Consider the following 16,584-nt stretch of genomic DNA (forward strand, 5'->3'; position numbering starts at 1 on the left):
CTGGCACCACCGAGGGGTGGAAATCGAAATAAATGATTTGCTTGGGTATTCAGAAAAGGCAATACTTCTGCACCATACTAACAGAATTCTAATAATTAAATAGTTTCTGCAGCATCTTATGTCAGAGTTTACATTCTTCAGCAGCACATCCCGAAACACAGAAGGGACATAACTCTCTCTTGTAGGTCAAACTCTGTTCAGGAAGCGAGGGGGCTGCTTACCTTGGCCTTGCAGTTAAGGACCATTTGATCTATATACACAGAGACTCGCTACGTCCTAGTTGGCTCATAATTTTTTTTCACATATGCACAAGATGGATTCTCGTCCCTCACACTTATAACAAATAAACATGTTTTTTCTCAGGAAAGTCACAACCAATTTTCGCAAAACAGACATCATTTTATTCAACAAGATCAACCCTACCTGGCAGTGTATGTGGATGGAAATAGTTGATCCTGCTGACAGATATTCTTTAAGGATTTTTTCACAAGTTTCTCTCTCCATCCACAGGAGTACACAATAGTGAAGAAGACTTTGAGGGACTGTGTGACTCCCATCATCCATCTTCCAGAGTCAGGAGGGCGGAGCAGGACCCCTCACCCCATCACAGAGCCTTTCCTTCAACCACTAATGCATAGTAATGATGTAGGAGCAGTGAGAATGGTAAGTAGGCACGTTGTACCAGGAGGAAAGGGCCGGAGGAGAGCACATGGCCCCTGAAGGGTTTATTCCCTAAGTGTCTCTCTCCATCCACAGGAGTACACAATAGTGAAGAAGACATCGGGGGACTGTGTGACTCCCATCATCCATCTCCAGGAGTCAGGAGGGCGGAGCAGGACCCCTCACCCCATCACAGAGCCCCCCCCTCACCCCCTGATACATGAGCAGAAGATCCTAGAACTCACCCACAAGATGATGGAGCTGCTGACTGGAGAGGTGACACTGCTGGGAATGCTGGGAAATTCTCCAGTAACAGCACTGGAGGGGTCTGGGTGATGACGGTGTCATTGTGTTGTCAGGTTCCTATAAGGTGTCAGGACGTCACTGTCTATTTCTCCATGGAGGAGTGGGAGTATATAGAAGGACACAAGGATGTGTACAAGGACGCCATGATGGAGGAGCACCAGCCTCTTATATCACAAGGTAAGAGCCGTCATGTGCAGTGTATACACGTGTGTGCAGTGACATGTAATGGAGGAGCACCAGCCTCTTATATCACAAGGTAAGACCCGTCATGTGCAGTGTGTACACGTGTGTGCAGTGACATGTAATGGAGGAGCACCAGCCTCTTATATCACAAGGTAAGAGCCGTCATGTGCAGTGTATACACGTGTGTGCAGTGACATGTAATGGAGGAGCACCAGCCTCTAATATCACAGGGTAAGAGCTGTCATGTGCAGTGTATACACGTGTGTGCAGTGACATGTAACGGAGGAGCACCAGCCTCTTATATCACAGGATAAGAGCCGTCATGTGCAGTGTATACACGTGTGTGCAGTGACATGTAATGGAGGAACACCAGCCTCTTATATCACAAGGTAAGACCCGTCATGTGCAGTGTGTACACGTGTGTGCAGTGACATGTAATGGAGGAGCACCAGCCTCTTATATCACAGGGTAAGAGCCGTTATGTGCAGTGTATACACGTGTGTGCAGTGACATGTAATGGAGGAGCACCAGCCTCTTATATCACAAGGTAAGAGCCGTCACGTGCAGTGTATACACGTGTGTGCAGTGACATGTAATGGAGGAGCACCAGCCTCTTATATCACAAGGTAAGACCCGTCATGTGCAGTGTGTACACGTGTGTGCAGTGACATGTAATGGAGGAGCACCAGCCTCTTATATCACAAGGTAAGACCCGTCATGTGCAGTGTATACACGTGTGTGCAGTGACATGTAATGGAGGAGCACCAGCCTCTTATATCACAGGGTAAGAGCCGTCATGTGCAGTGTATACACGTGTGTGCAGTGACATGTAATGGAGGAGCACCAGCCTCTTATATCACAGGGTAAGAGCCGTTATGTGCAGTGTATACACGTGTGTGCAGTGACATGTAATGGAGGAGCACCAGCCTCTTATATCACAAGGTAAGAGCCGTCACGTGCAGTGTATACACGTGTGTGCAGTGACATGTAATGGAGGAGCACCAGCCTCTTATATCACAGGGTAAGAGCCGTCATGTGCAGTGTATACACGTGTGTGCAGTGACATGTAATGGAGGAGCACCAGCCTCTAATATCACAAGGTAAGAGCCGTCATGTGCAGTGTATACACGTGTGTGCAGTGACATGTAATGGAGGAGCACCAGCCTCTTATATCACAAGGTAAGAGCCGTCATGTGCAGTGTATACACGTGTGTGCAGTGACATGTAATGGAGGACCACCAGCCTCTTATATCACAAGGTAAGAGCCGTCATGTGCAGTGTATACACGTGTGTGCAGTGACATGTGACAATGGAGGAGCACCAGCCTCTTATATAGCTCGGTAAGACCCGTGATTTGCAGTGTAGAGATGTGCAAACATCTCGAGATTCACTTTGTGTTGGATTTGGCAGATTTTTCAATAAGTTGGGTTCACCCAAATCGATTCATTGCGAGTCAGTCAAATTGCTCTATAACACTAGTCTCCTAGGACTTTTTATGAAAAAATATTCTAAAAAATTGTCTCTTATCGGGGACATATGGTGTTTAAACACGCAGTGTGTTATGGGAAAAAACTGTGGCTTATTGAGGGAACAAGCATCAAAAATTATGCATTAATGGGGGCAGAATGCCCGACCATATGACATGCACAAGGGCTACTTGTCAGAAGAAAGAGTGTTTTGTTCTGAACGAGCCTGGAGAAATGATCCCTCTTATTTGAGAGCAGCAGAGCAGTGTGGATGTGAAAGGGTTGTAGTAGCATGTGGCTGCAGCACTAGCAGCAAAGCATGGAACAGACAAGGCAGTAGATATTTGTGTAGCTCTTTGAGGGTAGTAGTAGTAGTAGTTGAGACTGTGTAGTGGTAATGGAGGTGGCAGTAGGGGAGTAGCAGGAAGCCAAAGCCATATAGAAAGTGATGGTAAACAGACAATGGCAGAGGCCATAGCAACTGCTCCAGGTGTCCAAAGTGGGGTTCACCTTGCTATACAGCGAGAATTATAATTTGAAACAATTATTTAGAAAAAAAAATGGACAGACGGGCAGAATTTTTTTGGGGTGAAGGCGCAGAACATTACCAGGATTACTACAACTGAGTGGTACAGCAGCAACTGCACCACCAGCAACTTGGTCAGTTGGGAATTAACCCCTTAAGGACTTAGGACGTACCAGTACGCCATGTTTGCAGAGTCCTTAAGGACCCAGGGCGTACCGATATGTCCTGTGTAGTTTTGATCACTGCCGCACGGCCGGCAGTGATCAGAACGGGGTGCCTGTTGAAATCATTCAGCAGGCACCCTGTGACAATGCCTAGGGGGGTCCTGTCACCCCCCCCCCCCCCGCATTGCCAATCGCTACAAACCGCAGGTCGATTCAGAAACATCAAAGTGCCTATATTTCGATGTTAACCCCTCCCCTGCAGCCCTCTGTGTTTTTGTGCCTGCGGGCGCAGCGGGGGGGAGGATTGCGGGAGGCGGGCGGCAGTGTCGGGGGCGGGTGCGCGATCTTCCGCCCGCCCCCCCCCCCCGTTTATTCTCAGGATGACCGAGCGGTTGAATCAGAGTGTCAGCTCATTGCTGACACTCTGATTCAAACGGCTGACATCTGTGCAGATGTCAGTCGTTTTAACTCCTTCCAAGCCGCGGTCCGTAGGGACTGCTGTATGGAAGAGGTGAAGAGGGAGCTCCCTCCCTCTCCCATCAGGGGGCTGCTGTGCCTTTGCAGCCCCTTGACAGGATGGGGTCACAGAGGGAGGTAGCCCCCCTCCCTCCCCCTCCCCGTCTGCTCAGTTGTGGCAGACGGGGAAGGTTCCCATGGCAACAGGACACCTTCTCAGGCATCCTGCTGTCCATGGTGCTGAACAGATCTGTGCTAAAGGCAGAGGTCTGTTCAGACAAAGTGTGAGTGACATACAGTGCAGTACACTATATAGAGTACTGTACTGTATTATACAGACATCAGACCCACTGGATCTTCAAGAACCAAGTGGTTCTGGGTAAAAAAAAAATGTTAAAAAAGTGAAAAAAATAAACACATTTATCCCTGATTAAAAATTAAAAAATAAAATTCCCTACACATGTTATATATCACCGCGTCCGTAACGACCCGATCTATAAAACGGTCATGTTACATTCCCTGCACGGTGAACGCCATAAAAAATAAAAACTATGATGAAATTGAAATTTTGCCCACCTTACTTCCCAAAAAAGGTAATAAAAGTGATCAAAAAAGTCGTATGTACGCCAAAATAGACAATGGCCCAAAAAATAAAAAAAACTATGGCTCTCAGACTATGGAGACACTAAAAAAAGTTTTTTAGGTTTCAAAAATGATATTATTGTGTAAAACTTTAATAAATTTAAAAAAGTAAACATATTAGGTATCCCTGCGTCCGTAACAACCTGCTCTATAAAAATAGCACATGATCTAATCTGTCAGATGAACGTTGTAAATAATAAAAATAAAGACGGTGCCAAAACAGGTATTTTTTAGCAAATTTTCCATTCTAATCAAAAGCAAGGGTTAACAGCCAAACAAAACTCAATATTTATTGCCATGATTCTTTAGTTTACAGAAACACTCCATATGTGGTCGTAAACCTCTGTACGGGCACACGGCAGGGCGCAGAAGGAAAGAAATGCCATATGGATTTTGGAGGCCAGATTTTGCTGGACTGTTTTTTGACACCATGTCCCATTTGAAGCCCCCCTGATGCACCCCTAGAGTAGAAACTCCAAAAAGTGACCCCATTTAAGAAATTACACCCCTCAAGGTATTCAAAACTGATTTTACAAACTTTGTTAACCCTTTAAGTGTTCCACAAGAGTCAATGGCAAATGGAGATATAATTTCAGAATTTCAATTTTTTGTTACTTTGCTTCACAAAAAGTGTAATATAGAGCAATCAAAAATCATATGTACCCTAAAATAGTACCGAAAAAAAACTGCCACCCTATCCCTTAGTTTCCAAAATGGGATCACGTTTTTGAAGTTTCTCCTCTAGGGGTGCATCAGGGGGCTTCAAATGGGACATGGTGTAAATAAACCAGTCCAGCGAAATCTGCCTTCCAAAAACTACACGGCGTTCCTTTCCCTCTACGCCCTGACGTGGGGTCGTACAGTGGTGTACGACCACATATCGGATGTTTCTGTAAACTGCAGAGTCAGGGCAATAAATATAGAGTTTTGTTTGGCTGTTAACCCTTGCTTTGTTAATGGAAAAAATGGATTAAAATGGAAAATATGTCAAAAAATTGAAATTCTGAAATTTCATCTCCATTTGCCATCAACTCTTGGGGAACACCTAAAGGGTTAATAATGTTTGTAAAATCAGTTTTGAATACCTTGAGGGGTGTAGTTTCTAAAATGGGGTCACTTTTGGGTGGTTTCTATTATGTAAGTCTCACAAAGTGACTTCAGACCTGAACTGGTCCCTAAAAAGTGGGTTTTTGAAAATTTGGCATCTAAACTTCTAAGCATTGTAACGTCCCCAAAAAATAAAATGGCATTCCCAAAATGATCCAAACATGAAGTAGACATATGGGGAATGTAAACTAATAGCTATTTTTGGAGGTATTACTATGTATTATAGAAGTAGAGAAATTGAAACTTGGAAATTTGCAAATGTTTCCAAAATTTTGGTAAATTTGGTATTTTTTTTTATAAATAAAAATGAAATTTTTTTACTCCATTTTACCAGTGGTATGAAGTACAATATGTGGCGAAAAAACTGTCTCAGAATGGCCTGGATAAGTAAAAGTGTTTTAAAGTTATCACCACATAAAGTGACACTGGTCAAATTTGCAAAAAATGGCCAAGTCCTTAAAGTAAAATAGGGCAGAGTTTTTAAGGGGTTAATTATTGCTGGTTGCGAGTAGTTTTCTTAGGGCCACACATTCAGTTATGGATCTCTCACAATGGAAAAGATGATAAGGAGGAGGAGGAGTCTGAAAAGGAGATGAAGCAGCTGATGATAAGAACACTGTACTGCTTGGGACCAGGAGAAGGAGAACAGACTTGTTGTTATTCGGAATGCTGGCCATTTCTGTTTTTTTTTTTTTCACAGGATCTGGTGATGCCGCCTCATGTGCTGGAATAAAGCCCTGGTACCTATGTTTATGTTTGAACGCCCACGGCTTATTTTAAATCTGCAGATCTTGTACATGGCTTTGGTTTTGTGTGACGGCCTTGTGGTGAAAAACTGCCATACAAGAGTTGCTCACACAGAGCTAGAGGCAGCTGAGCTTGGATTAGGTCTGGCTTGTTTGGAGCCTGTGCCTACAGTATCGGGTGCATCACCAGCTCCTGAACTGACCACAATGGAAGCAGATCTGGCCCTGACATTTTTTTAATATTTTTTTTGAGGTTCTGGTCATATGTTGCTTCTGCTCTTCATTGCCACAGCTGCCACTACCCTTCTCCTCTGATGTCTCCTGCTCCTTAGCACCCTGATGCGGTTCCCAGGTCCTGTACAACACACATTCATTGTCAGTCATCACCATCCCTGCAATTTTTATCAAGCTGTAATAAGTCATCGTGGGCTTCTTAGCCCCCCTTCTGATTCGCTGCTCTGTATTTGCCCAAATTGCCACTGTTGCTTCCTCTTCCCCTACCGCCACCACCACGGCTCCAAGGGCCACTACTACTATTAGTTGGTTGGCTGGTGCTGCTACTGCTGCTACTTACATTCTGACTTAGTCTTTCATTGTCACGGCTTAGGATGGGGAAAACCCTCAGCCGTGCGATGCCAGAAGATGTTAGTGGCTGCTCGACCAGAGAGACAGAATTAGGGAGCAGGTCACCTCCTAGAGCTTCCCTAATCTGACCCTGACTCCTAGCTGCATGAGCTGACCTTGAAGGTGGGTGGGCTCATGCTCAGGAACCTCGGATCCCTACTCACCCTCCGCCGATCCCTGAACTAGGAGCTGGGTAGACAACCTGTTCCTCCTGGATGCGGAGAAACAGGAGTCTAAACTGGTCGAGCTGCAAGGGGATAGGAACATGAACAGCCTATGGATATGGCAGGAGGATGAAAAGTACTTCCACACCTACCTGCCACAGACACTGACTGGATCCCGTGCAATACAAGCTAGTGTCCACACCCAAACATAAATGGACACAGCACACACACAAACACATAGGAACCCAGATCCATAGGTGCATTAAATATGAAAAGGAAAACAACATTGACTAAACATCACATATAACATTTTTTGAGCACAAGGGTGGCCCTCACTGGCAGATGGTATTAGAGACCAGGAGGGTGCCTCCAGCAAACAAACCAGGCTGGAGTACCCCTCAGACCAGTGTTTCCCAACCAGTGTGCCTCCAGCTGTTACAAAACTACAACTCCCAGCATGCCCGCACAGCCAAAGGCTGTCTGGGCATGCTGGGAGTTGTAGTTTTGCAACAGCTGGAGGCACACTGGTTGGGAAACACTGCCTCAGACTACTGATCTTAACTGAGGCTTTATAGCCCAAAGTGGCCACACACACACAGGAAAGGGAATTAACCCTTCCAACACCAACCAGGGAAGTGAAACCACTTAAAGGGGAATACACACACAATAAACACACTTGAGCTGTTACCGCCGGCAGCGACATGCGTGGCAACCATGTCCTGGGAGTCAGCCAAAAGGCCGAGACACTGCCACCACATGTACAATATACAACACGTTGCCACGGGCAGCCACCAGTGAAGGTGTCACAGTGCACACCTACATAAACCTCGTGCACACCAGACATACAAAGTGCATACATACAAGGAGAGGTTGCCTGAGACAACAGCATGCTATAACAGCAAGCAGCCTAGCAAGCAGCTCCAGCTGCTCTACTGCCATATACCTTATGTTGCCAGCGGGCAACCACGAGTGAGGCAACAAACTAGCGGCCCTCACCTGTGATTGAACGACCAATCCAGACCGCAGGCAACAGCATACGGTTCAGGAGTCACAACCATGACCATGGTCGTGACATTCATTTTGCACTTTTATTATGGGTAAACGCCAATAGATGACTCGCCAAAGTGAGTGCCCGTGCCAAGCCTGCACGCAAAGTAGAACACCAAAAAAAGGGTAAGGGCTAGCACAAATAGCAAAAGATATAAACTTTATTACAGTCTCAACACGAGACAGAAGGCAGTAAAATACAGATAAAAAACAATACTCTGGTGGGTATAGAACACACAAGAAGAAATGCGGCACCACTAGTACATCAACATATACATATAAATATCCAGGCTAGTGAGATTATGTAGATATAGTATGGTATATAGGTAACATAGACCGAATATCTAAAACATGAGGCCAGCCATGGCTAACAAGACAGAATGGAGATCCAAAACAGTACAAGGATGTATAAGGTGCAAAGTGCAAAAATACAAAGTACATGGATCACAAATACTGAACGATCCACAATGGAGCCATGACATTAATACCTGAGTGGTGAACCGGATAACCCCAACGCACGTTTCGCGTAAGCTTCTTCAGGGGAAAGAGAGTGTGTGTGTAGAGAGGGCTGATAGGGGAGCTTATATAGCCAAATAATTTGATAAAACAATGGACAGCTGAGGGGACATGGAAGGGAAGCGAGTGCGCTCCAGCGTGGAACGCAAGGCGTCACTTCCGGTGCATGGGAAATAGGAAGGAGAGGCAGCGCAGACTGGGGACATGAAGATATATAAAAAAAAGTAAATAAAGTAATGTCGGGGGAGGATTCCTGCATCACGATGACAAGATATTGTGACAATATGAAAACCTATATGTAATAATAATCGGATGAACCGGATGTGCGCTCCACAAGTATGGAACGCACAAGGCGATCACATGACCTGTGGAACACACATAGCCGGACGTCAAAGGAAGTGCAGTGAATTAAATCCAAGAACAAGAATATATAAGACCATACAAAATATAGCCATGGATAATAATGTGAAAATAAATAGCACGTGCATAAAACTGTGCAGGAGAACGAATGGAATGAGTGATAATAATAATACAACACAGTAAATGGAGAAGTGTCAACATATGTCTATGGGCAAACTGTGGTGGGAATAAATAAAAACAGTGAAAATACCAGTGAAAGGTGAGTGAACACTGAGGAGGCAAACCCGAGAACAGGAGTGTATCCAGTACAGCTGTCTATAGTAGAATACTGGTACAGTGTAAAACTGTGAATACATATGTAGTGTTACAGTGAAAGACAGTAACAAGGCTATACACATTGATACATATTAGAAAGGTAATTACAAAGGCAGGGTAGTCCACAACCCCTGAATACGGAATCCACAATGTAACCCTCTCCAGATGTGGAGGATGGGGGGGGGGGGGAACAATGGGAAAAAAGAGGTATGGAATGGGGGATCCATTCGTATATACGGTGGCCACACCTAAATGGCTAACAGAAAAGAAAACATAATTAAAACCAAGAATAAACAAACTGGTAATACAAAAGGACAGCCTACCCAAAGGTTATGTCCACGAACAATAAAACCTAAAAGCTACCATGCGTGGATATGTACCGGACCGGTACCACACCCACGCATGGGAGTGAACACACATATATAGCACCAAGGAACACACAAGATATGGTGATAGATAGATAAGGAATGTCGAACCCACAATCAATCTGAAGGTCATCATTGGAGCAGATTCGCCTGAGTCGCAAGAATTGACCCGTGGGAATCCCTTCAATCAGTTTCCTTGGGTGGGCAGATCCAGCATGCAACAGACTGTTGACTGAAGTGGGTTTCCGATGAAGATCGGTGTGGATGTAGCCATCCTGATCCACTTGGAGGAGGACATCTAGGAAATCCATATCCTTTCGGCCGGATTCGCACTCGCTTCCCTTCCATGTCCCCTCAGCTGTCCATTGTTTTATCAAATTATTTGGCTATATAAGCTCCCCTATCAGCCCTCTCTACACACACACTCTCTTCCCCCTGAAGAAGCTTACGCAAAACGTGCGTTGGGGTTATCCGGTTCACCACTCCATTGTGGATCGTTCAGTATTTGTGATCCATGTACTTTGTATTTTTGCACTTTGCACCTTATACATCCTTGTACTGTTTTGGATCTCCATTCTGTCTTGTTAGCCGTGGCTGGCCTCATGTTTTAGATATTCGGTCTATGTTACCTATATACCATGCTATATCTACATAATCTCACTAGCCTGGATATTTATATGTATATGTTGATGTACTAGTGGTGCCGCATTTCTTCTTGTGTGTTCTATACCAGAGTATTGTTTTTTATCTGTATTTTACTGCCTTCTGTCTCATGTTGAGACTGTAATAAAGTTTATATCTTTTACTTTTATTATGAGGCCTATAAATGAAAAGGCACGGTTTGGTACACACAGATTATTAAACGATACTAGCAAAACTGCAGGTGTGTTTACCTGTAATTTAAAAACAGAGATGCAATAAAATGTCCTAAATCCCTCCAATTTCACAAACACACTGCACATTGGTATTAACAATTTACAATGATAATGCAATATTTGCAGTGAGACGTGTTTGAAGTACATATTCTGATGCAGTGATACAGACTCTTCACTAAAACACTTTTGCAGTGATGTCAAACATCTTTTGTACTAGAGGTTGTGATGCGGTAATGCCTTCAGAAACACGGTTATATTTTGTGTTACTGATATGAAATGCATTTGCTGCAGTATACTATCCACCCCATATATTGCAGCAATGTACATGTTCAGTAACACAGCTATGATAATGGCGTTAAAATTACTGTATTATTGCAGTAAAATAAATGCTTTTTTTAAGCAATAACACATGTTCACTAAGAGTCAGGTAAGCTATATATTCCCTACTAGGAAACAAACTTTCATTCATCAAAACAGCCCCATTCATAGCCTGGGAGAAAGAACTAGGTCAATCCTATCTCACCCAATGGTCTACTGCCATTGGGGTCGCCACGTCTCACCTACACTGTGCTTCCCATTTAGAATCGTTCATGAAAACGGTGTTGAGATGGTACTTTACTCCTCTCAGACTTAGGCTAATTTACCCGGGGGTTTCCCATACCTGCTGGAGAGGATGTGGCGGAAAGGGGTCCTTGCTTCATATCCTCTGGGATTGTCCCAATCTTAAAGAACTATGGTCCCAAATCTTCCAAACAGTTTTGTGTTTGACTAAAGCCCCAATCTTGCCTGATCCTGCTCTTGCCCTGTTATTCTTAAAGTTAAATGAGATTCCCAGAGAGTCAAGAGTGATTTGCTTACACATTTTCCTAGCTACAAAATTACGCATAGTGACTTACTGGAAGAGTACGAGAATACCGTCCCTTTCTGAAATATTAGAATCAGTGGCCACTACTTCGGTATACAAAAGAATGATGGCGTATAAGGATGCTAGGATACATAAATATGAGATAGAATGGGCCAAGTGGAAGATCATACAGGCTCGCTCTGGAAGCCCATCCTGATCTCTGACCCACTCTATTACATACGGGGTACTCATTTAGGTTGACTCACCCTCACGTAGGTAGATTCATCTTTACTTTGGCCCTCTTATAATGACTGGTGCATTGTACTGTGACTATACTTGTATGCTATATAGTGACTTACGACTATTCTCACTCTACTCAGATACCCTGACCCCCTTTTTCCCTCCCCCCCCCTCTTTTTGTTCCCTACCCTCCTTTACTCCTTGTTTATGTATCATTTGAGTTATGATGTAAAATGGAAATGTACAGGGAGTGCAGAATTATTAGGCAAGTTGTATTTTTGAGGATTAATTTTATTATTGAACAACAACCATGTTCTCAATGAACCCAAAAAACTAATTAATATCAAAGCTGAATATTTTTGGAAGTAGTTTTTAGTTTGTTTTTAGTTTTAGCTATTTTAGGGGGATATCTGTGTGTGCAGGTGACTATTACTGTGCATAATTATTAGGCAACTTAACAAAAAACAAATATATACCCATTTCAATTATTTATTTTTACCAGTGAAACCAATATAACATCTCAACATTCACAAATATACATTTCTGACATTCAAAAACAAAACAAAAACAAATCAGTGACCAATATAGCCACCTTTCTTTGCAAGGACACTCAAAAGCCTGCCATCCATGGATTCTGTCAGTGTTTTGATCTGTTCACCATCAACATTGCGTGCAGCAGCAACCACAGCCTCCCAGACACTGTTCAGAGAGGTGTACTGTTTTCCCTCCTTGTAAATCTCACATTTGATGATGGACCACAGGTTCTCAATGGGGTTCAGATCAGGTGAACAAGGAGGCCATGTCATTAGATTTTCTTCTTTTATACCCTTTCTTGCCAGCCACGTTGTGGAGTACTTGGACGCGTGTGATGGAGCATTGTCCTGCATGAAAATCATGTTTTTCTTACCTTGCAGACTTCTTCCTGTACCACTGCTTGAAGAAGGTGTCTTCCAGAAACTGGCAGTAGGACTGGGAGTTGAGCTTGACTCCATCCTCAACCCAAAAAGGCCCCACAAGCTCATCTTTGATGATACCAGCCCAAACCAGTACTCCACCTCCACCTTGCTGGCGTCTGAGTCGGACTGGAGCTCTCTGCCCTTTACCAATCCAGCCATCTGGCCCATCAAGACTCACTCTCATTTCATCAGTCCATAAAACCTTAGAAAAATCAGTCTTGAGATATTTCTTGGCCCAGTCTTGACGTTTCAGCTTGTGTGTCTTGTTCAGTGGTGGTCGTCTTTCAGCCTTTCTTACCTTGGCCATGTCTCTGAGTATTGCACACCTTGTGCTTTTGGGCACTCCAGTGATGTTGCAGCTCTGAAATATGGCCAAACTGGTGGCAAGTGGCATCTTGGCAGCTGCACGCTTGACTTTTCTCAGTTCATGGGCAGTTATTTTGCGCCTTGGTTTTTCCACACGCTTCTTGCGACCCTGTTGACTATTTTGAATGAAACGCTTGATTGTTCGATGATCACGCTTCAGAAGCTTTGCAATTTTAAGAGTGCTGCATCTCTCTGCAAGATATCTCACTATTTTTGACTTTTCTGAGCCTGTCAAGTCCTTCTTTTGACCCATTTTGCCAAAGGAAAGGAAGTTGCCTAATAATTATGCACACCTGATATAGGGTGTTGATGTCATTAGACCACACCCCTTCTCATTACAGAGATGCACATCACCTAATATGCTTAATTGGTAGTAGGCTTTCGAGCCTATACAGCTTGGAGTAAGACAACATGCATAAAGAGGATGATGTGGTCAAAATACTCATTTGCCTAATAATTCTGCATGTAGTGTATAGAGAAAAACATGCTTCTGTAATGCTTTTTCCTGGATAATATAAAACCATTGACAAGTAAGAGTCAGGTGTGGCAATGTAATTTTTCTGCAGTGATGTGACTCATGTTCTAGACTAGATGCTGTGATGCGGTAATGCCTTCAGTAACACAGTTATAATTTGCGATACTGATGTGAAATGTATTTGCTGCATCCACCAGTATTTTGCAGCAATGTGCAAGATATTCAGTAACACGGCTATAAAGCAGAGATGCCCACTGGTTTCTAGAGAAAATGGAGGCAATTCCTCAGTGTAGTATACCAGAGCATTAGTACATTAGGGTCTGAGTTTTGTGGGATGAGTTGTACTTCTTCTCGGCCTCATTATCGGGGACATGGGACTCACTGATTAATCTTTTATTCTTTTTTTGGAGGCATCATGAAGAAAACCAGAAATACGAGACTTCTCCTGAATGAGCCACCAAGGATGGACAGGAAGGAGATCAGCAGAAGAATATTAGACCTCACCTTGGAGATCATCTCCCTGCTGAGCGGAGAGGTAAACTTTTCTAGATTTCTCTCCTCTTTATTGTATTCTGTAACAAGTCAGACATCGGGAAGGAGACTCCATCATAGGAAGTGATAGGAAGAGTCTAGGGCAGTGGTGGGCAAACTTTTTTGTCAACTGAGCCAAATATCGCCAAAACCACGATTGAATTTTTTTTCGAGAGCCACATTTTTAAAACCTAAAATATTGTGTCAACAGTACCAGTGAGGACTATTAGGGCTCATGCACACGACCGTGTGCCCGCCGTTGCCATATTGCAGGCCGCATACGGCGGGTCCGCAATACACGGGCATTGGCCGTGTGCAGTCCGCATCAAGGACCCATTCACTTCAATGGGTCCAGGATCCGGGATATGAGTGCTACAGAGTGCTTCCGTGGTGCTTCTGGCTGTGCCTCCGCACCACAAAAAAGTAGCGCATGCACTACTTTTTTGTGTGCAGCCCGCATCATGGAACCATTCACTTCAGCATGCGCTACTTTTTTGCGGTGCGGGCAGTCGGATGCGGATCGCGAACCCCATTCAAGTGAATGGGTCCGCAATCCTCGTGCAGCTGCCCCATGGTCTGTGTCCGTGCATTGCAGACCGCTATTTGCGGTCCGCAGCACAGGCACGGCGCCCTTACATTCGTGGGCATGAGCCCAGAGTGTGTTTTTACATACTTTAATATGTACTTTCTTTTATTTGGATCTTGATTATTATTTCATTTTATCTTTATCATTTTTTACTTTTATTAAACTTGTCTGCAGATGTGGATGTAATGTGGATGACGCACTTATGGGGGATATCTGTGGATGACGCACTTATGGGGGATATCTGTGGATGACGCACTTATGGGGGATATCTGTGGATGACGCACTTATGGGGGATATCTGTGGATGACGCACTTATGGGGGATATCTGTGGATGACGCACTTATGGGGAATATCTGTGGATGACGCACTTATGGGGGATATCTGTGGATGACGCACTTATGGGGATATCTGTGGATGACGCACTTATGGGGAATATCTGTGGATGACGCACTTATGGGGGATATCTGTGGATGACGCACTTATGGGGGATATCTGTGGATGACGCACTTATGGGGGATATCTGTGGATGACGCACTTATGGGGGATATCTGTGGATGACGCACTTATGGGGGATATCTGTGGATGACGCACTTATGGGGGATATCTGTGGATGACGCACTTATGGGGGATATTTGTGGATGACGCACTTATGGGGGATATCTGTGAATGACACACTTATGGGGGATATCTGTGAATGACGCACTTATGGGGGATATCTGTGAATGACACATATATAGCATAAGATGCTATATATGTGTCATCCACAGATATCCCCCATAAGTGCCCTCCACAGATATCCCCCAAAAGTGCGTCATTCACAGATATCCCCCATAAGTGCGTCATTCACAGATATCCCCCATAAGTGCGTCATTCACAGATATCCCCCATAAGTGCGTCATTCACAGATATCCCCCATAAGTGCGTCATTCACAGATATCCCCCATAAGTGCATCATTCACAGATATCCCCCATAAGTGCGTCATTCACAGATATCCCCCATAAGTGCGTCATTCACAGATATCCCCCATAAGTGCGTCATTCACAGATATCCCCCATAAGTGCGTCATTCACAGATATCCCCCATAAGTGCGTCATTCACAGATATCCCCCATAAGTGCGTCATCCACCGATATCCCCCATAAGTGCGTCATCCACCGATATCCCCCATAAGTGCGTCATCTACAGATATCCCCCATAAGTGCGTCATCCACAGATATCCCCCATAAGTGCGTCATCCACCGATATCCCCCATAAGTGCGTCATCTACAGATATCCCCCATAAGTGCCTTCTAGTAAGTAAAGTAATGTATTAGTGGGGGGAAGGGAGGAGGCAGGGACACTTGCGGCGGGGCCGGTGCAGTGCCCGGCGCTGTGCACACACCAGGGTCAGCTCCTACCTTTATGCTGCAGGACATTTCGCTCCTCCTGAGCGGCGGCCTCTTCACCACTCCTCACATGGCCGGCAGTGGGCAGCCGAACTAGAGCGCCGCTGCCCGCCCTTCTGCTGCTGTGCGCAGCGTGACATCTCTCCCTCCGTCATGCGCCTCCTGCCCCGCCTGCCTGCTTCATTCATAAAGTGGAAGGAGCAGACAGACGGGGCAGGAGGCACATGATGGACATTTTGCAAGCAGCTTGAGCGGTGCGATATGGCTGCGCGACCGCCCACCCGCCAGCCCGCACCAAAGAGTCGCAGTGAAGGTTCTAAAGAGCCGCTTGTGGCTCGCAAGCCGCACTTTGCCGACCACTGGTCTAGGGTCCTGTAGAACGGCCTCTAGACCTTCCAAGTGACGGAGAACCTGAAGATCAGCCCCCAATATGGTGAGTGATGTATCATGTGGCCAGTGACCAATAGTCATGTTGTAGGAGCCATGAGAAGGTAAGTAGGCACGTTGTACCAGGAGGAAAGGGCCGGAGGAGAGCACATGGCCCCTGAAGGGTTTATTCCCTAAGTGTCTCTCTATCCACAGGAGTACACAATAGTGAAGAACACATCGGAGGACTGTGTGACTCCCATCATCCAGCTCCAGGAGTCAGGAGAGCGGAGAAGGACCCCTCACCCCATCA

The 16,584-nt window shown here is 44.9% G+C and overlaps 1 long non-coding RNA gene across 1 annotated transcript; it reads left to right on the forward strand.

Moving 5' to 3' along the window:
• Window positions 1–1,097: 1,097 nt before the first annotated feature.
• On the forward strand, window positions 1,098–16,536 carry LOC122925092. Its single transcript, XR_006387521.1, has 3 exons — window positions 1,098–1,143; window positions 13,814–13,938; window positions 16,488–16,536. It is a non-coding gene; the product is annotated as an uncharacterized LOC122925092 (long non-coding RNA).
• The last annotated feature ends 48 nt before the right edge of the window (window positions 16,537–16,584 follow it).

Source organism: Bufo gargarizans, chromosome 1 (genome assembly GCF_014858855.1).
Source record: "Bufo gargarizans isolate SCDJY-AF-19 chromosome 1, ASM1485885v1, whole genome shotgun sequence".
NCBI classification, from domain to species: Eukaryota; Metazoa; Chordata; class Amphibia; order Anura; family Bufonidae; genus Bufo; species Bufo gargarizans.